We start from the raw sequence: 15,335 nt of genomic DNA, 5'->3' as shown, positions 1-15,335 counted from the left end.
TTATCTTTCCCCCGAAAACCGACATCATGCTTAAACAGCCTTCGATGTACCATAAAAGTATAAAACTTTGCCCTTTAACATAACTTTGCCCACCGCGTCACAGTTCTGTAAAAGCGAAATACCTTAAAAGTATTTACAGAAAGTTTCTTCAGAAAGTGAAGAAAGGCAAAAAGAAAGGTGAGCAAAGGTATGCAAAGTTTTATACTTTTATGGTACGTAGAACACCCAAGATTATAATTGAGTCTAACTTTCTTGAGAGCGTATTAACTCCTCCATAAACTTCTTCTGACGTCACTATACCTACTGAGATATCAGCTCTCACACAGATCCTATGTATGTATGCAGATCTTAAATTATTAAAAGGAATATTTGACGACGAAAAGGAATGAACGATGAACGAGTCAGTCGCGTACCGAGACCGCGTGGGTTTAGATGTAGACGTTATAAAGCGGCTATTACAGCCTAATTTTCCAATAAAAATAAATAATACACAATAAGGAATGGTCAAAATAGCAGTCCCATTAAGCCACTTCCTTCGTACTACGTCGGCCATATTTGTGAAGTGACGTTACGTTGATCGGTCGTTCTAAATACGATTGTCGCGCGCGAAAATGTTCTCCCGATCAAATTGCAAGTGACTTTGTGACCTGCGAACTGAAAAATACCTATATTAAAGTGCTTGTGTTTATGTTTAAAGTTTAAGGACTATAAATTAAAGTAAAAGCAAAACAGTGGAGCCGTTTGTGAAAAGAACGATGAAAGTTTTCAAAAAGAAAATGCGTTTCTCTATAGCTTTCTATAAACTGTAATTTAGTACATTCTGTGTTTATAGTCGTAGTAGTTTTGTGTATTAGCAGCGACATTGGAGGCTTGATATAAGGTACGCTTTAATTTATTATATATTTGCATGTTCGTAAGTAATAACTGGGTTTATGGTGATATTGGGAAGTGAAATGTAGTTGTGGGTGTTTCGTTATTAGATTAAACGTTTAATTTAGGGTGATTTAGCAATCGACCCCGACTTACCCTACTATTAATGTAAGTACTTAATGTTTTATTCTGGGGGAAAGTGAGAAAGCTCATGGGATGGAAAGGGTTTCATGTTCCTTTGAATTATATTAAAGGTTTATACATATGAAGTCCCCAACCCGCTTTGGGTTAGCGTCGGGGCTATATCCCATTCTTTCTCGTGGATAAGAGGCCTGTGCACAGCATTGGGACGTATTAGGGATGAATTATAAGTTTTATTATTAACTAGCGACCCGCCCGGGTTTGCACGGGTTAACAAATCATATATAAACCTTCCTCTTGAATCAATCTATCTATTAAAACAAGCAACAACGGTTGCATTCCGGGAGTGCCGATAGAAGTGAAAACTCACATCACCGACGCCCGGTAACACGATACATACGTTTAGCGGAGGTATTCTATTTATTTATTATATATTATTATCATTCTCAAATAAGATCACACTTTTTCATTGACATGTTTATTTACATACTGCCATGACAACGTCAAATTATTTGAACATAGGTAAAGAGTCTTGAAAAGGAGTCCGCAACATAAATGTCAAATAACACTGAGTTTAAATTATGAGTGACCACCTTACGGGGCTTACGGTCACGTGATCGCCTTACGCCCCTTACGGTCACGTGATCGCCTTACGCTGTCTCGAGTTTATAATTTTTTCCCCACCTCAAAAAGTGCCCAGCGCCGCTAAAGAAGTTTTCACTTCAATAAATATACAAGAATTGCTCGTTTAAAGGTGTAAGATAAGATAAGACCACAATACAATCCCGAGGGTTGTTGACACATGTTGAATTTTATAACTTAATCTAGTTAAATAGATAGAAAATTAGCAATTTATCACAATGCGACAAGATTATATTTTACTGCTATTCGGCGATTCAGTCGCTGCAAAAAATCGGCGTGTGGTGACCCCCCTTACGCCTACGAGTAAAGCTGATTGAAATTTTTCTTTTAGATTAGGTACGTCAAAATGGTAATAAGTATTATGTCTAAAGAACTCTTGTTGGTATTTATTGTCAGATGATATCTGAACGCACGTGATTACTTTATCTCTCTAGACTCGGTATCTGATGTATAAGCGTTTAATGTTCTTATTTATAGCTAGAGATAAATGTAAAGACATGTCCTTCAGATCTGTTTGGCAGATGTACTCGTATCTGCAAGCCAAATCTGTCAAATTTGGCGCATTATTTTATTATACATATGTCTGCCGGAGATCTGTATATATTTGATATATACAAATCTGTGCCTAATTTCCTCCTTACCTATATTATCAGAGGCTCTAACGCGAAAATAGAAATTTCGTGTTCCGTTATGTGTGTAATGTACCGTCGTGTACCTGTAAAATAGGTTGGAATTAAGGATACACTTGAGGAGCCGTCGATGGTTATTTAACGTTAAACATTCTTCGGCATTGGCACATTCCAAATGACATAATATTTATAATATTATGTTTTATAAAAAAACAAGTAAAGTGCAAGTCGGACTCGCGTTCCAAGGGTTCCGTACATTGCCCAATTTTTTACAATGTATTTTATTATGTAGAACGTGAATTCTCGTGAAATGTCTTTAAAAAGCCCATAGGGGTCGGATCAAAAACTATGTAATTAAGTCCGACTCAAGCTTGACTGCACATTTCTAATAGGTTTTTTGTCATCTATAGGTAACATACTATTTTGTGATTTTTTTTTTCAAAATTTTAGACCCAGTAGTTTCGGAGATAAGCCCCCCCCCTTATCTCGGTGATGTCGGAAAGACACAAACGTACGAGTGAACCTATAAGGGTTCCGTTTTTAGGGTTCCGTACCTAAAGGGTAAAAACGGGACCCTATTACTAAGACTCCGCTGTCCGTCCGTCCGTCCGTCCGTCCGTCTGTCACCAGGCTGTATCTCACGAACCGTGATAGCTAGACAGTTGAAATTTTCACAGATGATGTATTTCTGTTGCCGCTATAACAACAAATACTAAAAACAGAATAAAATAAAGATTTAAGTGGGGCTCCCATACAACAAACGTGATTTTTGACCGAAGTTAAGCAACGTCGGGCGGGGTCAGTACTTGGATGGGTGACCGTTTTTTTGCTTGTTTTGCTCTATTTTTTGTTGATGGTGCGGAACCCTCCGTGCGCGAGTCGGACTCGCACTTGGCCGGTATTTTTCCTTTTGAGGTATGGAACCCTAAAAACGGAGAAAGCTAAGTATATTGCTTTTTATTTCCCTGATTCGCACTGCAGCATATCATATTACATTTCAACAGTAGTTGATTGGCATTTCCAGCTAACTGTCGTAGCATTTTAATTACTAACAACACAGATACGCTAGATAATATCCCTCGTGGAAACCCTCAGGCCCTCGCACACAGAGGGTTGATGTATGTAAAACAATATTTTCATCGTCAGCAAACTCGAATATGAGAACAATAACATCATTAATTCAAACCCGTCGGTTCCGGGTTTGTAATCCATTTAGCAAATTCTCATTTTCGTGTAGGGTTGTCACTTTTGCCAGATAATATTACTGCAATGTATTTCCACCAGAGTGCAGCACTAGCGACTTAAGTATACCATAGAGTAACCTATACATACTCAGAGATGTGACTTATTTGAAATACTTGTATTTAAAATGCAAATACAAAATGCAAAATACCTATTTTGTATTTTGTATTTAAATACCTTTTGAAGAAAACTATTTTGTATTTTATTTGAAATAGTTTTTGAGACCTATTTTCTATTTTCAAAATACAAAATACTTTATAGTAGGTAATGTTGGTAGGAGTTACAATCTCTTCTGATGTTACAATCCTGGCAACTCTCTCATTCTTTTAACATGGAACTGTTGAATCTGTTTAGTAACGTCGCTCATCATTAAAAAAGTGGAATCTTAAGTGTTGCGAGGGTTTCAAGGTACGAGAGGAGAACAAACTTTTCTGCCCTGATGAAACACAAACGAGACGTTTTCATCACACTAACGAGAGGCATTATACTAGCTGTAAAACATTACAAATCTAAATTAATGCTTTTAAAAATTGTTCGTTATAAACCATCATCCATCCATCCTTCCGGTTAATATGAGCAAACAACTAGAAATTTGCACTTTAGATAGAGGACTGATTGACACACTGTTTTCAAAGAATAAAGAGAGTCTTTTCAATTCGGATATTCTGAGTAATACCTACTTTTTAATTCAGACTAGGTATTCACTATTCAGAGTAGACGTGTGCGCCGATTATAAAATGATCGGCGGCGGCGTTTGCCAAAAAATCGGTGGCGGCGGCGTGTTTTCGGCGTGAAATCGGCGTGACCTTGACTTTCAGTTTTCTTAAGAAAAATCATTAATTTGTTGTTTTTCTTGAAAATTTTATCAATCCAGGTTGCTGGTCAATAAACTACGTATTGTTTTGAATAGACTGTGAGTAAAATAGGGGTTGTAAATGAATATAGCATAGCTATAATAACTTAAATTTCTCTAGTAACTGGCTTGCATTAAGGGGTTACCTGGTCCCAATGACCTTCGATCCGATCGGTAACTGTCAATTTTCTCATGATTTCATTGGCTTATCGTATTAAAAATGACGTAGGTACTTTAACAAAACAGAACTCCAAATATCCTTGAAGTTTGCTAGACATAGTGGACTGCTATGGCTTTGATTTATTGGTTTTCTTGTCGTACAAGCAGGAAGCACCAGGTTCACTGAGACGTATCTTCTTCCTCGTTTTCACATTGCTGAGGATTACGACCACATGTACTTTGTCCCCATTTCGCGAGGTCAGACTGCCGCAAGCTGACCTCTTCATAGCGTTCTCTACCATCTCACACATGCTCCAACACGAGCACGTTTTCCATTCATTCCTAAATTGTTCTTCATACTTTTCGAGGCTCCACGTTTCGGCACCATACTGGAATATTGAAAAGACGAGAGCTTGTACCAAGCGCACTTTAGTTGCACGTCGAATATCTCTGTTATTCCAGACCTTGTCGAGGTTAGCCTTAGCCATAGCACTCTTAGCCATGCCAGCTTTGCGGCGTATCACGGCTGTGCAACCACCGGCACTGGTTATCAACCCAAGATATAGACTAGCTCGCTTTTTCGTAATCGCCTTACTTTGGTTTTGGAATGGTTGAAAGACCTCTCTAGAACGTTCATCTTCAGTTTTCTTTAGAAGAGTCGCCATTTCGATGTAGTTCTTGTTGTTAATCCCGTCAGGAAGGCGACAATAGTAGCACAGTTTGTTACAAAAAATAGCATCGAGTGACATGATAATGTTGCTTTACCCATTTACAGCTTGAACATTTCCGCTGGGTAAGCATTTGCGCTGTTTGCCAGATTGACAGTGAATCTACAGTGTTGTCACTCTGTCTCTCTCTTTTCGACATTTTTGGCACACGACCTTTTTTTTGGAAAGTCAGGGTCTCGAGAATTTTCGCACACCAATGTTCTCAGATTTTTGCTTGACTCCACTACATGAGCCCTGTTTTCATTGCCTAGTTAATTGTAAGTCTTTTTATGATGGAGCATTCTGCCTTCGTATGTGAGGCAATGTGAATTCCCAATTAACAGGAACAAATCCTACTTCTTAATTATCGCTCACTCATCTTTCTTGAATACTTAAGATTACTCAGTTACTTTACTTGGTTTGTCAAATTGTTTATGCAACTTGGCTATTCTGTTTCATTTAATTAATAATTGATGTATATTTGACAACTGTAACATATATTTTACAGAAAATCGATATTGTAATCCAAATATCAACTCGGAATAGCTAATTAACAACATTCAAGGTCACGCCGATTTCACGCCGATCATTTATCGGCGGCGGCGGCGTGGCAAAAAAGGCCGGCGGCGGCGGCGCGCCGGCGCGGCGCACACGTCTAATTCAGAGTACCTTTTATCGCAAAGTATTTGTATTTTTAAAAAGTATTTTGAAAATACCTATTTCGTATTTTGTATTTTAAATACAAATTCAAAAACTATTTTGTATTTTGCATTTGAAATAGTATATCAAGAAAGTATTTGTATTTTGTATTTAAATACTTTTTATAAAGTATTTTTCACATCTCTGTACATACTGTACCTACCTTAAACTGTTTTTTGACAAGTTTTCACAGACAATCAAATATGTCATTGATACATCAAGGCGGTTTGTTTACAAAGGGCCTACCGGGAAACGCGAAATCGAAACAGCTATCTGCCTCTTTATCGCTCGAATATGTAAGAGTGATAGAGGGGTTAGATAACAAAATTTCGTCTCTCTCGTTTGCGGTAGACCCTTAGATTGTGACTTATTGTGGGAGTGGCGCCCCCTTCGCAGATTTTCGCGTAGGTAATATTCCCTATTACTAAAGTTTGGAGATTTTTTGACACGCGTTGCTATTAAACTACCGTGCTTTGTCGGCCTAGCGTAGGCGTAGTAATACCAATCAAAACTTTTAAAATAAAGTATGGAAAATAGACATGTAACTTTTCGTAGCATCTGCCATCCCGATATATATTTTTCTTTTAATTTGGCGTTTGTCGATGTACGATTGTCATCATATCGATGACATCACCGTATGTGAATTATTGTTGGATTGGCGATAAGTTGAATCCAACTTGGGAACCAGTGATACAGAAGTTTAGCCAAAGGATCTATCTTCGGACGTGTGCGTGGATATTGTGAGTGTTGCGTGTCGGACTATTGACAATAATTAACATTATGTGTAGTGGGTGGTTTGAAAATGTGATGTCTATCCCAAACTTTTTCATACACTTTTCGTCGGGTAGTTGCACAAATCTCTGTTTTGACATTTTGCTGGGACATCAGTTAGCCGCGATCATGACTAGTGAAACCTGTGTCGGAACGTCGGTAAATAAAGGTACTTATGTGAATAAAATTCGCGTTAGACCCGTCTATAAATGTGAGTTAATATGTGTTCAAAACGAGAAAGTTTTTGATATTATATTGTGAATATATCTGTAGACGTACTTCTTTTGATCTAGTAGTAGTAGTGTGTATTAATATACTCTGGTGTAGTGCAGCCTTATTATTATTACTTTTAAAAGCGGGAACTTCCAAACACCAAATTAAGTAAGATGAATCATTTGATCATTTTTTCAATCATCAAAAATTTCGTATTCTAGCCTCAATCCTGAAAATTAACCAAACAAGCATCTGTAAAATAACTTGACTACTATTTATGTAGAATCCTCATTTTTGTCTGAATTAGGTTAAAAACGTAGCCCATGTTACATTTTAATTGGTACCTCGTTGATTCTTTTTCGCTACACCACGACACAAAATATACCTACGCACCGTGGCAAAAAGCCGGGACAACGAGATGATGAGACAACTAAAACCGTTAATAATCATTAATTTTGAGTTTTCTGTAATCTTAAGCAAGAAAACCCTATTTATGGCCAGTCGGCAACCCTATTTCCACGTTTCCCATAAAGTATTGTCAGAAACTCGAAGCCGCTACGAAATTTCAATTTGCGGTTTTTATAATTCTTATGTTTGTAATTTTGAAGTCTTGTGATGCTTTTGAATTTTGGGGTTGTTATAATTAAATAATTGACTGGATTGTGTTTATTATATTATTCTGTTTGTATTTTATGATTAGGTACTTACCTATTTAGGTATAGTATTTGCGTGGTTGCAATTATTCTAACTAAAATTCTTTATAAGAATAAACCACCGATTTCAATCTCAAACTAAACGAAGAATGAAGTTTTTTTTATTCATACATTTGAGTAATAAATAATAGTTAAATATTTGTTTTAGGTATAAGGGGGCAAAAAGTTGTTTTTTAACCGCTCGTGCTAATGCTAATATTGCTAATACCCGAGCAAGCGAAGGATTCCAAAATTGAACCACGAGCGTAGTGAGTGGTTAGATAAATTGAATATTGAGCGTTGCGAGGCTTTAAAAGCACGAGGGTTAAACAAAATTTGCCCCGGAGTGAAATGTTTATGCATTTTAGCATAAACTTTATATTGGAAGGAAAGTATTTTTATAGAGTAACTGACAATATTTATTAAGGCACCGTGATTCCCTTGAGCCGGCTCCTCCGCCCGCTCCGTGCAACCGCACCACGTACTTATTGCGGACAATCCAAAAAATACTCATAATACCATCATTACCGACTTGATTCAAATTAATTTTCGCATTTACCTGGTATGCGGAACTACCCAAATACACTTTACACCATTTGTTCTCTAATTACCGTATTTCTCACGATAATGGCCACAAAACCAGTACGTTTCATTTTATCGCAACTAAAAACGCTACAACCACAGACTACGACACAGACACCGCATTATGAAGCGTTCACAAAGATCCCAAGGTCACCACTCATTGGTGCAATTTCTCTTGTAAAATGCTACGATTCGAACAACTCAACAACATACAATAACAACAGTGCGACATAAAATAGTATAAAATAAATGAGGGTGCCATTTTCTACGTTACTGTCACATTCTTGACATAAAACGCTTAAACAATTTAAACATGGCAACAATTTAGTATAAATATTTATTAGTTACATTTTATTTAATTTCTACCATTTTGTGTCGCACTGGTAAGTTGTATTATACACCATTTTATACTATAATAGCCCAGGGACACCTCTAAAGTTTAAATAGTGTAAATATTTTTAATTTACAGGAGCTGGGGGCCGACTTTAGAATTTCGAGCGCTCGATGTTGTCACACATTGTATTCCCCTCTGCGGCTTCTGTCCCCCCCTAGGCCTCCGGCGATATCAACTTGCCACCCTCTAGTTCACTAGCTAGCTACGCCCTTGGGGAGAGTTTATTATTTGATTGATTGTCTTATATTCTCCATCTAGCAGTTGAGGTGGTCTGTGACAACACATGTAATTAAGAGGACCCTTTTTAAACGCCAGTTCCAGTCATTAAAGTTTCGTTAAACGCGCAACTAATTAACATTACGTTACCGTTGTTAACTTAACTATGAAATTGTGAAGTTGATGGGCGTCGAGTTTTCCTGGTCATTTGCTGAAGTAATGGATGTAGCGTTATGCTAATTGGGAGTTGATTTTCGGCCGGTTTGGGCATTTTAAATACTTTATCTTGACATGATATTTTTATATTATTCCATAGAGAAATATACGTAAAAAAAGAGTGGTAACTCCATACATCAGTTTTCTTACCAACACGGGAGTTATTTCGTAGTCGACATCTTCGAAAATACTTTACAGAACATTTTCAATACACACATACGAGCATTGAAGCGCTAATGCCTTTTTATGGGAGTTTTCATGTATTTATTTAAAAAATTTAATTAAGTACATATAGGTATATCACTACACCTTATAAAACAAGTTTCCCCGCTGCGTCTGTCTGTTTGTGTGTATGTATTTTAACGATAAACTCTAAAACTTCTAAACGGATTTTCATGCGGTTTTCACCTGTCGATAGAGTGATTCTTGAACACGGCCTGTGTATAATTTTTTCACCAGTGCGAAGCCGGGGCGGGTCGCGAGTGTAATATAATATGTTGATTGGATCTTCATCTTTCACGCCATGCCAAAAATGAAGTTTTTGACAAACTTCGGAAGACAAGAAGGCCTTTATTGATTTTTAATTGTTTTGCTTGTTGAGTGAAAATAATAATTCTTGACGTATATCTTCAACACTAGATAAACTATAAAGTATAAGTGTCCGATCATCCTTGCAGATTACCACTCCATTCTACAATTTACTTTACCCACAATCCCACCTGCCAAGTCATAATAGCCTCTCCCAGTTAACACTTAACGGTGTCTATTTTTAACGCCGGCAAGTTCAAGTGTGTTAAGGTATGTAGTTAGTCGCAATTGGCAATTTGACTGTGATTGGGGCACAATGCCAGGCCTCGTGACGTGGGCTTTGACTATGATTCAATTGGTATCGGCTGGGATCAACTCATTTTGCGGGAACGGGCGGAAACGGGCAGTTCTGAGCGCACGTATTGAAGCTAAGCGGAATTCCAATCTGTATTCCTATCAGTTCATCTTAATCTACTTAAAATTAAATCAGATTAACAATTCCAATTGTCATTTTCATATATTTTTGGTTTTTTAAGCTTATAATTGACGCTATTTCACGCCTTAAAGTATTTAATCTAAACAACTCTTCTTATGTCACTTAAAATAGCTAGTTTTATTGCTAAGGGATTTGACGGGCAAAATTTGGAACGTATATTTACGAAGTATATTTTCAGAGTTATTGACATAAAAGGTAATAATTTTTAAGAAAATAAAAACCGACTTCTATGCGGCCCGGTGAAAGATTATTGTAGATGGTGCGCTATGTAGAAAAGGAAGCATTTCGTGTCTGTAAGGCTCGCAGTTCTAACCTAACCTAACCCACTTTTGTTCGGTTCTGTGAGGATAGCAGTTCAAACCCAACCTAACCCACTTAACGGCGCATGCGGTGCGGTGTACGGGGATTTGAGCGGGAGGGGTTTGGCCTCGTCATACTTTATATGTACCTACATTTTATGGTAGGTAATCATAGTGGTTTATTTAGTTTAGGTATCATAGTGGTTTTCCTGGTCAAGGTCCGGGTCTGTGTCCGAGTCCGGATCTAGTCCAGGTCCGAGTCCGAATCCGAGTCCAGGTCCGGGTCCGGGTCCGAACCGGATCCGGGTACGAGTCCGGATCTGGATCCGAGTCCGGGTCCCAGTCCAAGTCAAAATCGAAATTCGAAATTACCAAACATGTACTATGCGTCGTTGAAGAGTTCTGTTCTGATCATCATCAGCAGTTCCAGTTCATCAAATGCGACAGTTTTTAATGTTAATGCTTTATTTTATGATGAAAATACAGAAAATTCTATACGTGTGCCTTTAAGATTTGAGGAGTTCCCTCGATTTCTCATGGATCCCATGTTCAGAACTTGAGCTTGACATAAATATGGCTTAAAAACCTAACTTGCTTAACAAACATAACGAAAAGAAAAAATCGCCAAACGCGAGCTATGCGTCGTTAAAGAGTTTCGTTCTGGTCATCATCAGCAGTACACTTCCTCAAATGTTACTTTTTAAATGTATATGCTTGATTTGTTGATTAAAACACAACAATCACTATATGTATGCCTTTAAGATTTGAGGAGTTCCCTCGATTCCTTATGGATCTCATCATCAGAACTCGAGCTTAACAGAAATGTGGCTTAAAAACTAAACTTGCTTAACAAACATAACGAAGAGGACAAATCGCCAAACGTGAACTATGGGTCGTTGAAGAGTTCTGTTCTGATCATCATCAGCAGTTCCACTTCATCAAATGCGACAGTTTTTAATAAAAATGCTTGATTTTCTGATGAAAATACAAAAATCTATATACGCACACCTTTAAGATTTGAGGAGTTCCCTCGATTCCTCATGGACCCCATCATCAGAACTCGAGCTTGACAAAAATGTGGCTTAAAAACTTAACTTGCTTAACAAACATAACGAAGAGGACAAATCGCCAAACATGAACTATGCGTCGTTGAAGAGTTCTGTTCTGATCATCATCAGCAGTTCCATTTCATCAAATGTCACGTTTCTGAATGTATATGCTTGATTTGTTGATAAAAACACAAAAATCACTATATGTATGCCTTTAAGATTTGAGGAGTTCCCTCGATTCCTCATGGATCCCATCATCAGAACTGGGTTTTGACAAAAACGGGACCAATCTGTATGCATATACTTACAATCAAAAAAAAAAATTTCAAAATCGGTCCAGCAATGACGGAGATATGGAGTAACAAACATAAAAAAAAATAAAAAAAATAAAAAAAATAAAAATAAAAAAAACATACAACCGAATTGATAACCTCCTCCTTTTAGATTTGGAAGTCGGTTAAAAACCCTCACGAAGACCACATCTTCCGAGCGCCATATTTTTTGTCCCCTTCTAATTTTCTGGCTGTACGTCTCTGTATTAAAATAATTCGATTTCTGTGCCTGCTTACCTATCTTATCCACTGACAATCAATATGATAGGCGTTAGCGATCATATCACTAACCAGGTACGAAGTGGCACTGACATTGAATTCCTTGACCGTAAAACAAAACTTGCGACTTGCTCAGTACCTGGACGTGTTCCCAGCATAAGGCCTGTGCACACCGGCTGCGTGTGCGTGACGTGCACTGTTGGATGTTGGAGCCGCACACGCACACGTCACGCAAGCGGTGTGCCGTCTCTCATAAGGATCTGTATACCACAACGCCGCACGCGCACGTGCACGTCACGCACACGCAGCCGGTGTGCACAGGCCTTTATCCGGCAAAGGGTCGGAGCACCGTGCGAGATGGCCGGTGGGAAGGAAGGTCGCGTGGGGAACGTCTGTGACCCGATTCAGAATGGCCATATACCTACTAGGTGTCAATCTTGATTTATTCAACTGTCATTTGGTTAGATTTAGTGAGGATCAGGGAGGGCGCGTGTATATCAACAAATGATTTTATACATCAAAGTAGTTATTATGAAGTTTGTGCAAGATTTGAGAAATGAGCACAAATATAGCACGCTCGTCACGCTATAGAATAAAATTTACACTAGGGGTTCTGATCTTATTACTTAGTATAATTTACGACCATTGGAAATTGTGAAATTTTGGGAACATGGGTCGATTCGGCCCGATACACTGATGTTTAACTGCATTAAAACAAATTGCCGCAGCGAAAGTGTTAACAGTGTCAACGATGGAATTTATTTTCAGATGGATCGAGCTATGTGTGAGCCGTCAATGGCATCAATCAGCTCAATTAGGGTCTAATAAATGGCAAGTACTCTCTAATGTATGTAGTTAGTGGGCTTGTCTAGACTTGTCATATTCCCAACCATGTGACGTAGAGCTCTATTCTGATCTAAAAACTTGTTAAAGTTTTGAACATGGTTTTGATACGATCGGCGCGCATCTCACTCATGACTTGCACTTCATTTCACATGCACCATTCAGCGTGAGCGATCTTCAAAGTCGTACATCTAAATAAGATCAAAACCGTTACAGATTGTTAAATCTGAATCTGGCTGCTAATAATGTTAGTAATTAGGTACATTGGGTTAAATTAGAGATAAGTGGGGTACAGTAATTTGATAAGAAAAGACGTTAGGTAGTCTCTCATCAATACAAAGATATATTTTTATGTACGATGACGTAAAGACTTTCCCAAAATGTGCTTTTTACATAATTGAATTTTTAACTGTCGTGAGACATTATAACATTAAAATAAACATACGGTTTAGACGTATTTTAGTCACTCGCGCGACTTGTTTCGGAGATCCTATCAGTAGAGAGACAATCGTACATCGACATCGCCAAACGAAAAAAAAAAATGTATCGGGATGACAGATGGTACGAAAAGTCACGTAACTATAGTAAAGTTTGTCAAAGGACTGTCTCATTTCAAACATAGAGAGAATCATACTATCTTTGTCCTTGTCCCTACACTAGTACTAGCACCCAAAAGAAAAGGATGAGTATAGTGTTTTTCGTTCTTATTTACTGACAATTTGGTTTGACCAACTATATTTCCATATACATTATGTAGGTTTCGATTGGCGTTTTCATCAACGACTGTCATCTTGGCCCCTGAACGTTATAATCGACCGCTATACACTACAGTGCACTTAAAACGCCCGTCTAGCAGTACAAATCTCTAATTTAATCAACTCCAGTGTATACGGATAACTGGGTCTCGGGTAGAATTATAATCGGCTAATCGCTTACAGAGTACGGGCGAGAAAAAGGCTAATTCAAATGTTCAAATCTACATTCCGATATAAAATTGATGTCATTCAATTGTCATTCGCGCATGCAGAATTGCAGATATATCGGAGCGGCTAAGGTGCTTACAAATATCTGAGCACGCCTCTATTGTGAAGGCGCTTAAGTGCACGCAGGTCAGATATTTTGAGCACCTTGGCCGCTCCGATATATATCTGATGGCGACTGTAAGATAAGTTAAAAAAAACTATGTAAATAATTTCAGTAGCCCGTGCGTCTCGCTCATGCCAATAGATGTACAGACAAGCACGAGTGAAATAAATAGATATCGTGTAGATATCAAATGACTCCTGTACTGGTTTAAATTATAAATACTCTTAGCGCCACTTGCACCATCCTACAAACCCGGGGTTAACCGGTTAAATCGTTTACCTAGTATCAAATTGTACTGGTAACAATGGTAACTCCAGGTTTAACCGGTTAACCCCAGGTTTGTGAATTGTGCAAGTGACCCTTACACTCTAGTCCCGTACTCTTTACGTTACATTGGGAACAAGTTTTAGTCCGGCGGTAAGCCGGACGGATGGTCGCCCTAGTTCAGGATACGCGGATAATCCGGTTAAGACCTGGACGTGTGTGCACTATACTTCGAGCTTTTTTATTAGGAACATTAATGGAATATTAACAGGATTTAGTGACCATATTTTCAGTTTTAGGTGTTTTAGCCCTTTTCTTGACAATTAGGTGTGATCTGAATTGGAATAAATGGGCCGTTTAACCCCCGACGCACAAAGAGGAGCATTAGGGGCGCGGTAGGGTATCACACTGGGTATCACTAAGTAACAAGCTTAAAATATTCATTCTGAACTTAGCGGTACCTTAATGCAACATGAATCTCAACAAAAATCTGGAGTAATAGCTTCCCCTTCCAATTGTAGAGTGCACACTGGTGCCAAGACAACCTCCACGCCGGGAGAGAAGGGTTTCCGCTCCCCCAGGTTGCCTTAGTGTAAGGCCTGAGTGGACGCTTGGAGCGGAGCGTTCGGCGGGGTGTGCAACGTGGCGTCGGGCTCACAAGTGATTTGAGCAGCGTGCACTAAGGCCGCTCCTATACGCTTGCATTTGTTTAACATGCACGCCGCACGCCCCGCCCCGCTGCACGCCCAACTCGAGCGTCCACCCAGGCCTTACACTTAGCGATTTTTTATAGTGGTCATCCTCGTGGCCGCCACGCCGACTTCGGCCAGAAGTGGTAGCTCCCCACCGTGATGATGGGCCATCCCAAGCATTCTGTCTAGATAGGTTACAGGGACCGCAGTTTTATCCGGGACAGGGAGGTTGCTCCAATGACCTTTTATTTACGAGTATGTAGACGTGTGACGTTCATAGTTGACAAAACTAAAATTTGATCCAACGATTTTGGCAACTTGACAGGTTGGCGTCACCCATACGACTTACTCAATATAGGTTCCGTAACCTATATTTAGTGGCTCACGATCGTGCGCCTGGTACCATATCTACCTCATTTTACTTACATCTATGGGTTGTTCCCTCCCCCAATCACCCGGCCTGAAGGCGATCACCGCGACCGAAGCCACCCAACCCGAAGG

The 15,335-nt window shown here is 38.9% G+C and overlaps 1 protein-coding gene across 1 annotated transcript in view; it reads left to right on the top strand.

Annotated features, from left to right (window-relative positions):
* The first annotated feature begins 692 nt into the window (after nucleotides 1-692).
* LOC134660651 (uncharacterized) overlaps nucleotides 693-15,335 on the top strand; it is a 126,991-nt gene continuing 112,348 nt past the window's right edge. The window contains exon 1 of the mRNA XM_063516437.1: nucleotides 693-880. The gene's annotated coding sequence lies outside the window, so the exon portion shown is untranslated. The remainder of the gene's footprint in view (nucleotides 881-15,335) is intronic.

The sequence above is a fragment of the Cydia amplana genome, chromosome 2 (assembly GCF_948474715.1).
Source record: "Cydia amplana chromosome 2, ilCydAmpl1.1, whole genome shotgun sequence".
Classification (NCBI taxonomy): domain Eukaryota; kingdom Metazoa; phylum Arthropoda; class Insecta; order Lepidoptera; family Tortricidae; genus Cydia; species Cydia amplana.
This window is presented reverse-complemented; position numbering and strand designations above follow the sequence as displayed.